The 15280-nt window shown below is 31.7% G+C and overlaps 3 protein-coding genes across 3 annotated transcripts in view; all 3 read right to left on the bottom strand.

Annotated features, from left to right (window-relative positions):
* Nucleotides 1-3965, bottom strand: part of LOC135138740 (uncharacterized) — a 60446-nt gene extending 56481 nt beyond the window's left edge. The window contains exon 1 of the mRNA XM_064068732.1: nucleotides 3866-3965. The gene's annotated coding sequence lies outside the window, so the exon portion shown is untranslated. The remainder of the gene's footprint in view (nucleotides 1-3865) is intronic.
* LOC135138737 (uncharacterized) overlaps nucleotides 1-15280 on the bottom strand; it is a 254941-nt gene that overhangs the window by 13542 nt on the left and 226119 nt on the right. The gene's annotated exons all lie outside the window — the stretch shown is intronic.
* LOC135138747 (uncharacterized) overlaps nucleotides 1-15280 on the bottom strand; it is a 31803-nt gene that overhangs the window by 13542 nt on the left and 2981 nt on the right. The window lies entirely within an intron of this gene.

Below are 15280 nucleotides of genomic sequence, written 5' to 3'. Positions count from 1 at the left end.
CACAAAGCACTCAGGCAACTGTCGACTCTATAAGCGTTCAGAAGCGATTTCGTTGATTTGGACAATAATTTCTACGTGAAATAGTTGTTCGATCGGATTTTATAACGAATAAGTGAACATTTTTGGTATATATTTAGATGGTTTTATTTACAAATATAATATCACATGTTACATATTTCACTCACTTGACATGCAACTATTTTTTTGTTTAAGTCGAAGTAAAAAAATTGGGATACTGAAATTGGCCAAAATCGAAACAATGAAAAGTTAAAAGATAAAAAATTGCAAATTCAAAAATCTAAAAGCGAAAAAATAAACAAAAACGAAAAAACAGAAAAGTAGAAAACTGAGAAACCGAAGCAGTCCAAAATAAACAAATCGAAAAGGTACAAATTGAAAAACTGATAAATCGAGAAAGTTCAACAATCAAAATATCAAAACAACCAAATCTTGATAAATCGCTAAATCAAAACTTTGAAAAATCGAAAAATTTTAAAAATGAAAAATTTAAAAATCGAAATTTTGAAAAAATCTAAAAATTGAAAAATAGAAAATCTAAAACCACGAAGTCAAAAGATCAAAAGATTAAGAAATCTAAGCAATTGAAACATTCGAAAACTTGAAAAATTGAAATATCGAAGAACTGAGAATCTAAAAAATTGAATAACTAAGAAATCGAAAAATCAAAAAAGTATAGTCGAAACATCGAAACTTAGAAAATCGAAAAATTAAAAAATCAGAAACTCGAAAAATCGAAAAATTGGAGAATTGAAAAACTGGAAAATCCAAACAGTCGAATGTCAATTAATAAGAAAATCAAAACATCGATTAATTGAAAAATCGAAAAATTGAGAGTTTATAAAAGTCAAATTTGAAAAATTGAAAAGTCGAAAATTTGAAAACACGAAAAATTCGTAAACAGGAAATCTAAAACCGGGAAGTCGAATAATCGAAGAATTGAAATGAAAAATCGAAAATGGAAAAATCTAAAATTTTAAAAATTGAAAAATTAAAATGTCAACAGTTTGAAAAATGTAAAATTTAAAAATCGAACAATTGAAAAATCGAAAAAGTGAAAAAATCGACACATCGAAAAATCCATAAGTCAGAAATCGAGAAGTCGAAGAATCCAAATATTGAAAAATGAAAGAAAAACAGCATAATGGAAAAACTGAAAAATCCCAAAACTGAAATATCCAAAAATTAAGAATCTAAAAAACTGAAAAATTGAGAAACCGAAAAATCAAAAAATGAGGTCGAAAAATCGAAGCTTAAAAAAATCCAAAAATTGAAAAATCAAAAACCCGAAAAGTCGAAAAATTGAAGAATTGAAGAATTGAAAAATCGAAACAGTTGAAAATCAAGTAATGGGAAAAATCATGAAAAATAAAAGATCGATTATCTGAAAAATCGAAAAATTGAAAGTTTGTAGATGTCAAAATTGAAAAATTCAAAAATCGAACATTTGAAAAAACGAAAAATTCAAAAACAGAAAATCTGGAACAGAGAAATCGAAAAATCTAAAATTTTAAAAACTGAAATATCTAAATATCAAAAAATTGAAAAATGTAAAATTTAAAAATCGAAAAATTGAAAAATCGAGGAAGTAAAAAAATATCGATACATCCAAAAATCCAAAGTCAACAATCGAAAAGACGAAGAATCGAAAAATCCCGAAACTGAAATATTGAAATACTGAACAATGAAAGAAAAACTGAAGAATAGAAAAACTGAAAAACCAAAACTGAAATATCCAAAAACTAAGAATCCAAAAAAATTGAGAAATCGAAAAACTGAAACCTTAAAAAAAATTGAGAAGTTGAAAAATCAAAAACCTGAAAAATCGAAAAAATAAATAATTGGAGAACTGGAAAATCGAAATACTCGAATGTCAAGAAATAGGAAAATGGAAACATCGATTAATTGCAAAATCGAAAAATCCTAGAATTGAAAAGGAGAAAAATTGAAAAAACGTAAAACTGAAAATTAAAAAATTGTAAAATCCAAAAATTGAAAAATAAATAAACTGAAAAACGCCAAAACTAAAATTTCGAAAAACTGAGAATTCGAACGTTGAAAAGCCGAAAAATCTCAATGTCGAAGATAAAAATTCAACGTGGATTCTTAAACAACAAATTCGAGACTATGTTACTTTTTAATATTTAAAGTAGTTGTCAAGTTATTTTATGTTATTATAAAATGCATGAACATAACTGAACAATTAGTTTTTCCGTAAAAATTATGGTCGAAACCGGTTAGGATGTGCATCAGATCACGGAATATGGCTTATAGATGAAATCGTTTCTGAACGCTTATTAGAGTCGACATTAGCCTGAGGACGCTGTGGTCTGTTGATCAAACAAGTTCTCAGGCGACGAATTTAATACTTCCGGTACCATAAAAAAAGATAATACAACTCGAGTTTTGGTTAAAAGAGTCGGGGGAATTCCGTCAGCAAAATGCCAACATAACCAAAATCTGTTTTTCAGCGTCAAACATCAAAGAACAAATTTCACTGGACAGTTGGCTACCTACGTCTTAAAATAATTAAAATATCTATTTACAGACAAGAGCAAGTTGTCTCTTGCTTTTCTAGAGAGAGCTTTGATGCCCTCCTACTACTTTATGTTTGAGTTCTCTTCCTGTACCATTTACTTTGTGCTGGGTTTTCGTAAATTAAGTTGAAAAGTGTAAAAGTGTTTTAAAAATTGCTTATTATCTAGTATTTTGTGCGATTTTTAAAAATACTTAAAGTCAAATCGTCTTTAAAGAACAAGTTGAGGGAACGAACGAAAAACACATACGTTTTTCAAATAAAAAACGGCGAATTGTTCTATAAAGCCTCTAGGAGAATTGTAAGTGTAAATTCCTAATGTTGCACAATTCAGTGTGATGTTGAGAGATCTTTCTCTAGACAAAAAAATGTCTTAACAGACAAAAAAAAAATTTTTCTACAGAAAATTTTGTAAAACATCTAATTTGTTATGCAAATATTAACTATTTAGGATTAGAATCGCTGATTATGTGAAATAATAACATAAATACAGGGTTAGTATAAAGTGCCGGAAAGGTCGAATAGCTTAGTTATTTTAAAAGTTCTTTTTCTTAAATTTGCTTTGGATATATATGTGGTTGACTTTGATTTTTTTTTATTTTTTCGAATCCGTATAAATAAGTATGTCGATAATTTCTGAAATTGGTTTTTTATTCTGCACCAAAAAATATCAATAAATCTGGGTGTTCCATTAAAACAAAAAGAAATTAGGCGTTCTTGTGTGTGAAACCGAAAGCGATAAAAAAAGACAAAATATTGTAATCAAGGCGCCATGTTTAACTATACATCCACACCAAATTTCAAAATTATAGATCTGAAAGAGAACCAGACGTTGCGTAGAATTTGTTTTTCCTAAAACTTGCCCTAAAGCGCCTATTTTGCCATTTTCCTGTCTAAACCCACAATTGTTATCGCTTTTGCCTTTTTTTTTTTAAGTCTAAAATTCGCTCTTTATTTATAAGAAGTACCATTAGAATACAAATTTGGAGATCTACCCGAGGTAGAAATGCAAGTTTTAAGTCTGAAGTGTTGTACTGTACATATTATTGATTCTGAAAGTGTAAATATCAAAGCTTCTTCTGGTTTAAGCATACGTCAGCCTTATCTCTTTTTTTTTTTACTCAAGCATCTGAAGAACCTTTCGTGAGCCCAATAGGCGCTAGCCTCCGCTCAAAGAATAATAATAATAATAATAATAATAATAATAATATTGATAGAAGCAATGCAAGTTATAATAAATTCGTTAATGATTATTACGTACAATAAAAAATACGCGTAAATGGTAAATTCTAACTGTAATTTTCAACTTACCCGTCAGGAAGTTCACTTATTTTTGAAATTTATAATCACAAGAACTTTTGTTAAATATGTTTACAATTAACGTATTACTTTATTATGGTAAACTTTTAAGTCATCCGTATTACAATAATCAGCTTTTTTTTTTAATGTTGTCCTTATATACTATATTCTAAAGGTGGGGTTAGCATATCTGATAAGTTTGTGTTATCAAGAGAAAGACCTTCAAGATCTGGAAACTCTAAAACCTGATAAATGACTAATTTAATGTTTTCTCCATGGTTTTTTTCCATTTTTCATACGTACGCAGATTTAGATTTATTAACGAAAGTAGCAATAAAGAAAAATAAAATAAAGCAAACAAGAGATCAAGTAGTAATATGTAATTTATGGCGGGGCGAATAGCTATAATATTAATTTAACACAAAAAATAATCTTCCCAAATTAATTTTTGTTATTACTGATAACTACGGCGTACTAACTTCAGGTGTTTGTGGACGAAATACCATTGGATGATTATGAAGTATAGCTCAATGTACTTGCATGCTTAAATGAGAGTGAGTTTCTTTTAGTTTTTTGTTTAAACGTCGTAATAAATCAATAAACACGTCATCCACTGTTATATTGGACATAATTTACATTTTAATTTCATCGCTTTTTGGTTACATACTACAAGTAAATACTTATTTTAAAACCTAGATTTAAGACAACGATAAACATGAAGTGTTTATTGGCGCCTTGGTTGAAAAATTTGCGACCAAATCAAGAGATTTTATCTTATTTAAGTAATAAGTCATATTTATCTACTTGTTTCCATTTGCGTCATATAGCGACGATATGATCTATTTTCCAGGAATTGGTTTCTCAATTCATTCATATTCAGAACAGTACAGAAATAAAACAACATTGGCAGTCAAATAGCAAATACTAATTACATGCTAAAACTTTTTGTACATCTTCTCCTGATATTTTTTAATTAAAAAAATTGGTGCGGCCGTGATGATTTCGAAATAAAAGAAGTGGACTGTATTTTTGTATTTTATTGTCCACACAGCTGGACTGCTACCTAACGAATGACAAAAAGAATTTTATACAAAATAAGAGAGGGGACTTGTCCGTCCACCCCTTATGGCACGAGCCACCACAGATAGATGTGGCCGCCAAGGTCCGCCGCCGACAAAAGCAAGCCGCCACAAGGTGCGGCCGCCGGATTGCTGCTGCCCGACAAAGAGTGCCGCCGACAGGGAAGCTGTCGGTGACACAAGCCGTACCAAAAATAATCGCCGGAAAGTTGTCACCATTTTGTCGGAAATTTATTGGTGTTTTTGACGGCTGGCACAGAAACCGAAATTAAACAGAAACCCTTATGTAACAAATCGCACAAGTTCAAAGACATTGTTCTCCAACATGATTATTACCTCATCGACGTCAGTGAAACATGTTTAAGCTTTTCTTAAATTTGAAATTTAATTTTTTTTTTAAGACGAAACCTTTAATAGCTCTGTTGAGTACTTATTGATTAAACTTAAGATAAACTCAAAGGAAATTCACGTAGGTACTTTGTACAGACCACCTGATACTAATTTTAACAATCTAAATTTGCTAATTTGTCATATCTTGTTTGGCACATCACGTAAAGTTTCAGGCATCAACGAAAAAATAGAGTATGTACACAAGGTTAACAATCTTGAGGTTATATTCGATTCTGAATTCACATTTTCGTCCCATGTGCCTCATATCTGTAGAGAGTGTTATTTAAAATTTAGGCAACTTATTACTCATAAAAATATTCTAAATGAAAAAACTAAACTTTTACTTATAAATTCGTTGATTTTATAATATACCTCCGCACTTCCAAGAAGTTTTCAAAGTTAATGCTTGGTGTGGAATTGATGGTAACCTCGTTATTGGTCCATGCATCTAAATTTTTTGAAGAATATTTTACCTCAACTGTTGGAAAACTTAAAGCTGGACATACGAAGAATAATTTGGTTTCAAAATGATGGCGCTCCCGCTCATTATCAGAGAGACGTTAGGAAGTATTTACACAGAGCGTTTGAATCAAGACTTATTGTTAGAAAAGAAGAGTACGCTTGGCTTGCACGGAGCCCTAATCTAAATCCATTAGATTTTTTTCTTTGGGGGAAGGTGAAAAATGACGTTTATAGTGTCCCAATCGAAAATCAAAACCACTTACGTGAAAGGATAATAGCATCATGCAGATCTATAACTCCCGATTTGTGAGATAGAGATGGTAGAAATTTTGAATGTAGGATAAGACTTTGTGAAAATAGGGGAAGAAGGCGTTTTTAACATTTATTATAAATTCGTTTTCATTGTAATATGATCCACTAATAAATTGAGTATTTATTTTTCAATTTTGTCATTATTTGACATTGATATCTTTGTCATTTTTTTTCTGTGATTGCTATTTTTGCTTATTAAAAAAAATAACTTGGACGAAGTCGTCTCTGGGGTGTATAATATGTTGCCTATGCAAAAATTGTCAGGCTTGAACAGATAAAATGAACATCCTGTATATATTTCTAAAACTAATCCGAGAATGACGTCTACAATATGGAGTAGCTTAACTCCTATCTCTAAATCATGGAGCTCTGAGCCCCAGTTCAAAAAGACGAACTGTTCAAAATTTACTATGACCATCTATTATATCTTTCACTAATTCCATTTTTAATTACATGGTCATTAGCTTCGATGTTGGTAATAATTGCCATGAAGATTACCTTTATCATAATGAATCTTTTTCTCTTGAACCTCGAGTTTATTTAGAGGCTAGAGAAGACTCCCTAATCACCAACGATAATTGCCAACTAATAAAAGTTTACAGTAACATTAGTAATCGTGTTAGGAATCAACCGAATACGTAACTATAAATTATAGAAATTTTAGCACACCTTTCAATGTTAAATTAGAAGGAAGCGATTTGTTTAAATTGAATAGAACAGGCACTGCCTTTACTAGTCAGTCTGTGTTAGAACCACATGAAAGTTTATATTCTACTGTCCATTCAAATTATTTACCGTCTTTTAATTTAAATTCAGATATATGTTTAAATAAGTCAAAACTTGTTAACGATACTGATTTCTCATTGTATGTCACAACACTGTAGAAGATTCATGACTATCATCAGTTAAACTTAGCTAATAAAAGTCTTAAAGAAGTGACATCCCTTATCGAAGAGAACGAAAGAAATGCTGTCCACTCATCCACACTAACCCATTATTCATTTCTATTTTATATGTTTATCATCCTAATACCATTTTATATCATATACAGGGTGCCGCATCCAAATCTGAAGCAATCCAGCAATATTGTCTTCAGATTTCAACTCAAATGCTAATCAACACGCGTAGGAATTTTGAAGATCGGCTTACTTACTGTATAGCTGCAGACAGCAGTCTTTTTGAGCAATTCTTGAAAATAGTGGCAATACTTCTCCAGATTCGTACAATATTTCATTACTTCATTCATCAATAATTGTTAAGTTTTGTTATTATAATAATAATACTTTATTTACCTTCAGAAAATATTATACAGAAAAATAGAAAATATTTAAGAAGGGATTGTCAAAATAAAATAACACTACAAACACATAGCACCAAAATAGTGCAAAAAATACAAGATGGTTTCTACATATTACACGATAACATGTACCTACTTACAATGAACTAATAGACGCTACACGCTTTCTTAAAAAAGTCATTAAAATCATAAAAATTTCTATCCAAAAGAAATATTTTTAATTTAGCCTTGAACGTACGCAAATTAGGTGCATCTTTTATTTCATAGTCCAAGTTGTTAAAAAAATTGCAACAATTGAAATGTAAACTTCTTTGAAAGTGGGCTGTTTTGTGTTGAGTTGGCAATAACAACTTCTTGTGTCTAGTATTGTACTCATGATCTGTTCGAGTTTGACTGAACTTGTTAATATTTTTATATGTGTAACATAACATCTCATAGATATATATGTTTGGTAATGTTAAGATTCTGTGCTGTTTAAAGGCGGATCTACAAGAGTGCATACTTTTAATTCCGGCTAAGATTCTAATTGCCCATTTCTGTAAAATAAAAACTCGTTGAAAGTCAGGAGAGTGCCCCCAATGAATAATGCCGTATGTTAGAAGACTTTGGAAGCAAGCAAAGTATAGTTGTTTTACTGTAGAATAATTACACTGTCTGGCTACATTCTTGAGTGCATAACAAACCGAAGATAATTTCGAGCATAATTGATCTATATAAAGATTCCATTTTAAATGATTGTCAAAAACGACTCCTAATAGTTTGATGGAGTTGGAGCACTTAACAAGCGTCTTATTTAAATTTAGCGTAATATTCTGAAAGTTTGTCATGTTAGTAAAAATTGTAAAGGCAAGTTTTTGATTGTTTATCCATAGTTTGTTTTTACTGACCCATTGTTGCACTAGAGAGAATACCTCCTGTGCCCTTCTAGTAATGGCGTTAACGTCTGTTCCAGTAATAATGAAGTTGGTATCGTCAGCGTAGGACATAACGGTGCAATTTGACGTCTTTTTTACCAATTTTAATAAGTCATTAATAAAAATTATGAACAGAGTCGGTCCGAGAATTGATCCTTGAGGTACCCCGATAGTGACAGTCGATTCTCTAGAAAGAGTGCTATTTACAAGCACTTTTTGAGTTCTGTCTGATAGATATGATTGGAACCACTGTAAGGCTGTACCCCTTATCCCATAGCGTTCTAATTTGTGAAGCAGTAACTCATGACTTACGCAGTCGAAGGTCTTTGTAAAATCTACAAACAATCCGAGGCAAGAGATATTTTTGTCCATACACTGGGATATTTGGCTAAGGTAATCTGCCAGTGCAGTGTCTAAGCTTTTGCCTTTTGTAAAACCATGTTGGGAGGGATCACTTATTTCGTATTTATTTAAAAATGACACAAGATTGTTGTTTATCACATGTTCAAAAATTTTTGATATACTAGGTAAAATGCTAATCGGTCTATAATTAGAGACTACGTGACGATCATTTTTTTTGTGAAGTGGAATTACTATGGCTTGTTTTAGTACGGTGGGAAAATGTCCATTACTTAAGGATAAATTAACAATATGTGCTAAAGGTTCAGCAATAATGGTTCCTACTTTTTTCAGTAGGCTATTTGATATGTCATCATGTCCAGATGATTTAGAATTTTTCAGTTTAAGTATAATTTGAAGAATATCTGAATTTGTGACTGGTAAAAGGTTTAGACTGTGGCAAGATAATGGAATATTATTAGAAAGAAAAGTATAGTCATTGGTCATGTCCAATTGTTTAATTGTATTAGAAGCAATTTCGGAGAAACATTTATTGAAAAGATTGGCACTCTCTTGGTCGTTTAAAGAAAATCCATTTTGAGAAATTTTAACTTCATTTTTAATTTTTATTTTATTAGAACACTCTCTAATAATATCCCACATAGTTTTATTTTTGTTAGTGGAGGTGAAAAGTCTGTTTTCGTTGTAGTTCTGTTTTGTTTTAATTAGTAAATGTTCGTATTCTTTGTTAATTTTTCTAAATTCATCCTTAAAAACGGGAAAGTGCATGCTAAGATTTGCATAAAGTGAGACAGTGTTTTTTAGGTTTATGATTTCTGGAGTAATCCATTTTTTCTTGGAATCGTTAAGAATGTATGTAATTTTTTTAAAAGGAAACGATAGTTCAAAAAGTCTTCTAAAATCAGACATAAAAATGTCAAAAGCTACTTCCGTGTCAGTTGTGTCATAAAGTGCACTCCAATCGTGTTTTTCAAGAGCATAATAGAAGTGTTGATAATTTGCTTCGCAAAAGTTACGTATATATCTATGACTGGTTCTTGGAATTAGTGGGCACCTTAAATTAAAAGATAATTGTTGAGCACTATGATCAGCTAAATTAAAATTTACGACTCGCGCGTCGTATTTAATGTTAATTGCAGATACAAAAATGTTATCAAGACATGCCTTATTGCGAGTTGGTTCTGTTATAGTTTGAACTAAATTAAAAGTTGCTAATAAATCTAGTAAATACGTTTTATGGGATGAATCTACCAGGAAGTTTACATTGAAATCTCCCACAACCATAACTGTTCTATTATTATTAGGTACTATGGATAGTATGTCACCCAAAACATCAATGAATAAGTAAAAGTCGCCCGAAGGAGGTCTATACAGAGCAATAATAACTACATTTATACTTAAAATATCTATCGCACAGCATTCTATCACATTAACTATAGATTTTTCTTTAATCTGTGGTAAATCTGCAGATTTTAAATTAGAATTGACAAAGATTGATACGCCACCATGTTTGTTTTTGTTACGGCAGAAACTAGAACATAATAAATAGTTTTCCAAGTTGATAAGCTTAATTTGGTCAGAAGACTGCCAATGTTCGCTAAGTACTACAATACTAGAGTTTATTTCAGATAATACAACTTGAAGCTTTTCTATTTTGTTGCCCAAACCTTGTATATTTTGGTGCATAAGATGAAACGAACTTTCTTGCAAGTTATTTTTTGGAGTAAATACAAGTTTTATCTTGTCGCTCCTTTTCCTTGGACTTTTGTAAAATTCGATTTGAGTTGTGACGTCTGTACACTTGACCGCACGGACTAACTGTTGTCGTTGATTTTCTTTTTCCGGTGAAAAAATTTAGTTACGAGAGCCCCTGGTGCCCAAATTTCAGGTTTCAGTGCACTTTCCAAGTTGCTGGCATTAATAGTAACTTTAAAACTAGCATAAACATTTGGGTGTTTACTTGTTACCGGTTCACATTCACCTTCATGGAAAAATTTCTTTACTTCTGCCTCCAGAGAGTTCCGATCGGTATTCGGATGTAGTCGACTTACAAATAAATGTGCCTTCTTGGGTACAGTTTCGATGTTAGACGAGCCCGTTCCGACGACAGCAATATTTGAGGTTTTCCTATGCTTCCTTTTTGCTTCCGTCCATTTTACTTCTTCCACTTTTTTGTTGAGTATCTTCATTTTCTTCCTGTTGTTTCATTTGATTCTGTGCAGTTTCATTTTCGACCGTTTTCTTGTGTGATTTATCTGAGTCAAGAATATTCTTGGTCTGTTTAAATTTTGTCTTTGCAACAGTCAAATTAGTGGAATGACCCCGACCTTCGTTGTCCTCCATTTGTGTTGATATTTCTTGTTTAGCGTTCTTGTCTGAATTGTCGCGCTGTGATTGTGAAAAATTTTTTTGCAAGAATTCAATCTGCGTGTTTAATGATGATATTTGCTCACGTAGTTCAAAAATCATTTGGTCCTTTTGTTTTAAGATGTAGCATAGGATTCGAGGGTCCAACATCTGGTGATTCTTAGCAATTTCATCAACCGCGTCCCAAAATTTTTCATCAACGTTGGTATGATGTGTGTCCAAGGTTTTTATAGCTTTACAACACATCAACGTTTGGTCGGCCAACACCGTAACTCCACTACAAAGCTTTGCACAGCTTGGATGAAAAGAACTTGCACAGTTTATACACTTTATAACATCATTTACGACTTCTCTTTTACATCTTTTACAAGACGAAATCGACGACACGTTCGCACCGCCCGCCATCTTGAGATTCAGCTATTGTAGTTGTCTAAAAATGTATTTGTAGTTGTCTAAATGGTTCATTAAAAGGTTCTCTTCAAAAGCGCCAGCTGTTTTGATGGTAAATCTTATCATCACACAATAAGAAAAGCGGGCCCTCGATTTTTCATCTAATCGCAATAGAACATGGCATTTTAATGAGATTTTAGTAATAAAGACTCGATCAGCACCAGCAACATAACCTAATAAAATATTTTGTGCAGTTTGTGCATTTATTCCGTTTAATTTGTCCTACAATAATCATCAGACTGGATGAAATAATTCAGTTAGAGTTATTCGTTGATTTCTAAAAATAATTTTTAATTCCACTTTGACATTTGACTTCGACAGTGCGACCGAACATTTCGCGAGAAATGTGAATTACAATAATAAAAAAAAGTCAAATCGTCTTCAAAGAACAAGTTGAGGGAACGAACGGAAAACAAAAATGTTTTTCAAATAAAAAACGGCGATTTGTTCTGTAAATCCTGTGGAAAAATTGTAAGTGTAAATTCTTAGTGTTGCACAATTCAGTGTGATGTTGGGAGATCTTACTCTAGACAAAAAATGTCTTAGCAGACAATAGGAAACATTATTCTGCAGAAAATTTTGGAAAACATCTAATTTGTTATGCAAATTTAAGTACTTAGGATTAGAATCGCTGATTATGTGAAATAACAAAATGAATACAGGGTTAGTATAAAGTCTGGGAACGGTCCAATAGTTTTTTTTCTGAAATTTGCTTTGGATATTACAATATTTATTGTATTATTATTTGTTGTTTTATTGTACTTCAGGAGCGAGGGAGGTTCTATCCAAACAATTTTTTTTCTATTTTTTTGAATCAGTAGAAATAAACATGTTGATAATTTCCGAAATTAGTTTTTTATTCTGCATCAGAATATGTCAAAAAAATCAGGGTGTTATATTAAAACAATAAAAATTGGTCTAAAGAGTTTAGACAGTACTTCCCTCGCTGTCGGAAACTTGACGACTGCATGTCTATTATGTTTTTTTTTTCTCATTACATTTTTCTAGTGGGAATTTAAAAAAAAATGTGATGACGTCATCAACATTTTTGCAAGGAGTGTAATACTAAGAATAAAATTATTGTGTTCCCAAATTTTCGGGAAAATGAATTGGGTCGTTTTGAATATTGATTTCTTATAATCAATAAAATAACGAAACAATTTACTTACGTATACGGCGCCGGTGTGTAATATCTAGAGAGCGGGTTTCTGTCGGGCTAGGCAAGGCCAAACTCGGTACGGCTCGCACGGGATGCGAATTCATTGCCGTTGCGGACTGCTCTTCGTTTATTTGAGATTAGAATAACGTTGTTTCGTTGCACTCTGCTGTTAATTCCCGTTCTCATTTACTTAGCCGTTTGATTAATAAATCGTTAATTATAATTATGGAATCCAGCACGTCCCCCCCTATAATCGTGACGTAGCCCGACAGAAATCCGCTGTCTAGTAATATGAGGGGCAACTGAAAATCGTTTATGTATAAACATTCTTAATTTAAGATGACAAGCGTAACAGCATACGTGAGAGTCAAACAAAGAAACTGTAAACAAAACGACCATCGGTTTTATTGCTTCGACTTCCGCTTATTATATAAAACATTGCGTTTTATTTTAATTCTTGACGGTGAAATTCACAATTGGTTGATTATAAACATGTCTATTCCGCATTCGCGGAACCAAGTGACCGCATAAAACAAATGCAGGTCTGTAATGTTAAAGTCGATGTAAATAAGCGTGCTACCCTTATGTTTCAACCGAGTTTTTCCTTTAACAAATTTTGTGTCTACCAAATTGGGTTGGTTGGGGTGTAATACTAATAATAAGTGTTGCCTTTAATTTAATCAATAAAATAAATTGACTTCATTAATTTTTTTGAACCACCTCTTAAGAAAATCTAAAAAATATGAATGGAATGATAAATCACAAGACGTCCATTCATATTTTTGGATTTGCATATGCAGGGTGACTCAAAAAAATTAATGAAGGCGTGAATTTATTTTATCGATTTAATCAGGAATTACAAAACCGAATGCTTTGAAATCTTGGGAATATTCTAAAGTTATGGACGACCAAATACGTTTTGATCAAAAATTTACCATGCTTATGATAATTTTAAAATATCTTCAAGATTTCGAAGCATTCGGTTTTGTAGTTCCTGAGTAAATCAGTAAAATAAATTTACGCTTTCATTTATTTTCTTGAATCACCCCGTATATGCAAATCCAAAATATCTGCACTTACCTGGCAACAATTATTGTAACTTGGTCCAATTTTTAAAATTTGGAGATATATATCCTCAATGACACTCACTCTTCAACAGTTTTTTTCGAATTGGCTTCGCATTTCGCAATCGCAACTGTTTCGTCTCGCCACCCAAACAAGTGATTCCCCCCGCGCCGCTCGTCGTTTCCAACTTCCGCTTTTTGCTATGGCTGGGAGTTTGTTTATATAAACTATGTCTCAACGTGCGATAAAGAAATGACACGGTCAGTGGCATAACTGAAGCAAATGCATATGTACTTTTTCTCTGCTTCTCTCGATGTATAAACATTAACAGTCGAAGTTAATCATGTATTGACAATATATAAAATGATTAAGAGATATTCTTCCGATCACAAAAAAAAATTTCAACATTTGCTATTTATGGTGCTTATTCACGAACACACAATAACAAATAAATAAATATTATAACATTATTGTTGCGAAAATCGGAAGTGCTGTTCTTGATTTGATGGGCGAAAAAAGTTGGAAGTGCCGGGATCTGTTACCGGAACTTCTAATTGCACTGCACACTCCACCTCCACTAAACCACAGGCCACAGTTGCTTATGTTAAAACTCATCATATTTTTGCACATTTTGAGTTAAACTTTTTTGGCAAAAATTGTAGATGACGTCATGAATTTTTTCGGGGGAATAAACAGATATATTTTCATTAACAATTTACCATGCTCACAATCAATTTTAACCATCTGCAAGATTTCAAAATATTCAGTTTAGCAATTCTTGATTTATTCACTAAAATAAAGTGACTGATTCATTTCTTTTTTTGAGTCACCCTGTATAAGCAAGTTAAAAAATTTGAATGCAATGATTAGTTACAAGTGTAGTCAGATCATATACTTTATTCAGTAAAATTGTGAGAAGACGTAATGAATTTTTTTTGGGGTTGATAAAGAGATACATTTTGATTAAACAGTTACCATGCTTACAATAACTTCAAAACGTCAAGATTTCTAAGTATTCAGTTTTGCAAAATCAATTCACTCCGTCATTAATTTTTTTCAGACACCCTGTATAAGCAAATATCAAAAATTTTACAAGTATAGTCAGATCATATACTTTATTCAGCAAAATTCTGAGAAGACGTAATGAATTTTTTTTGGGGTTGATGAAGAGATACATTTTGATTAAACAGTTACCATGCTTACAATAACTTCAGAACGTCAAGATTTCTAAGTATTCAGTTTTGCAAAATCAATTCACTCCGTCATTAATTTTTTTCCAGACACCCTGTATAAGCAAATATTAAAAATTTTAAAAGTATAGTCAGATCATATACTTTATTCAGCAAAATTGTGAGAAGACGTAATGAATTTTTTTTGGGGTTGATAAAGAGATACATTTTGATTAAACAGTTACCACGCTTACAATAACTTCAAAACGTCAAGATTTCTAAGTATTCAGTTTTGCAAAATCAATTCACTCCGTCATTAATTTTTTTCAGACACCCTGTATAAGCAAATATTAAAAATTTTAATGCAGTGATAAATCACAAGTATGGACTCATCATACTTTAC

The sequence above is a fragment of the Zophobas morio genome, unplaced genomic scaffold (assembly GCF_036711695.1).
Source record: "Zophobas morio isolate AGI-343-1 ecotype UQ-CSIRO unplaced genomic scaffold, CSIRO_AGI_Zmor_V1 ptg000030l, whole genome shotgun sequence".
In the NCBI taxonomy this organism is placed as follows: Eukaryota; Metazoa; Arthropoda; class Insecta; order Coleoptera; family Tenebrionidae; genus Zophobas; species Zophobas morio.
This window is presented reverse-complemented; position numbering and strand designations above follow the sequence as displayed.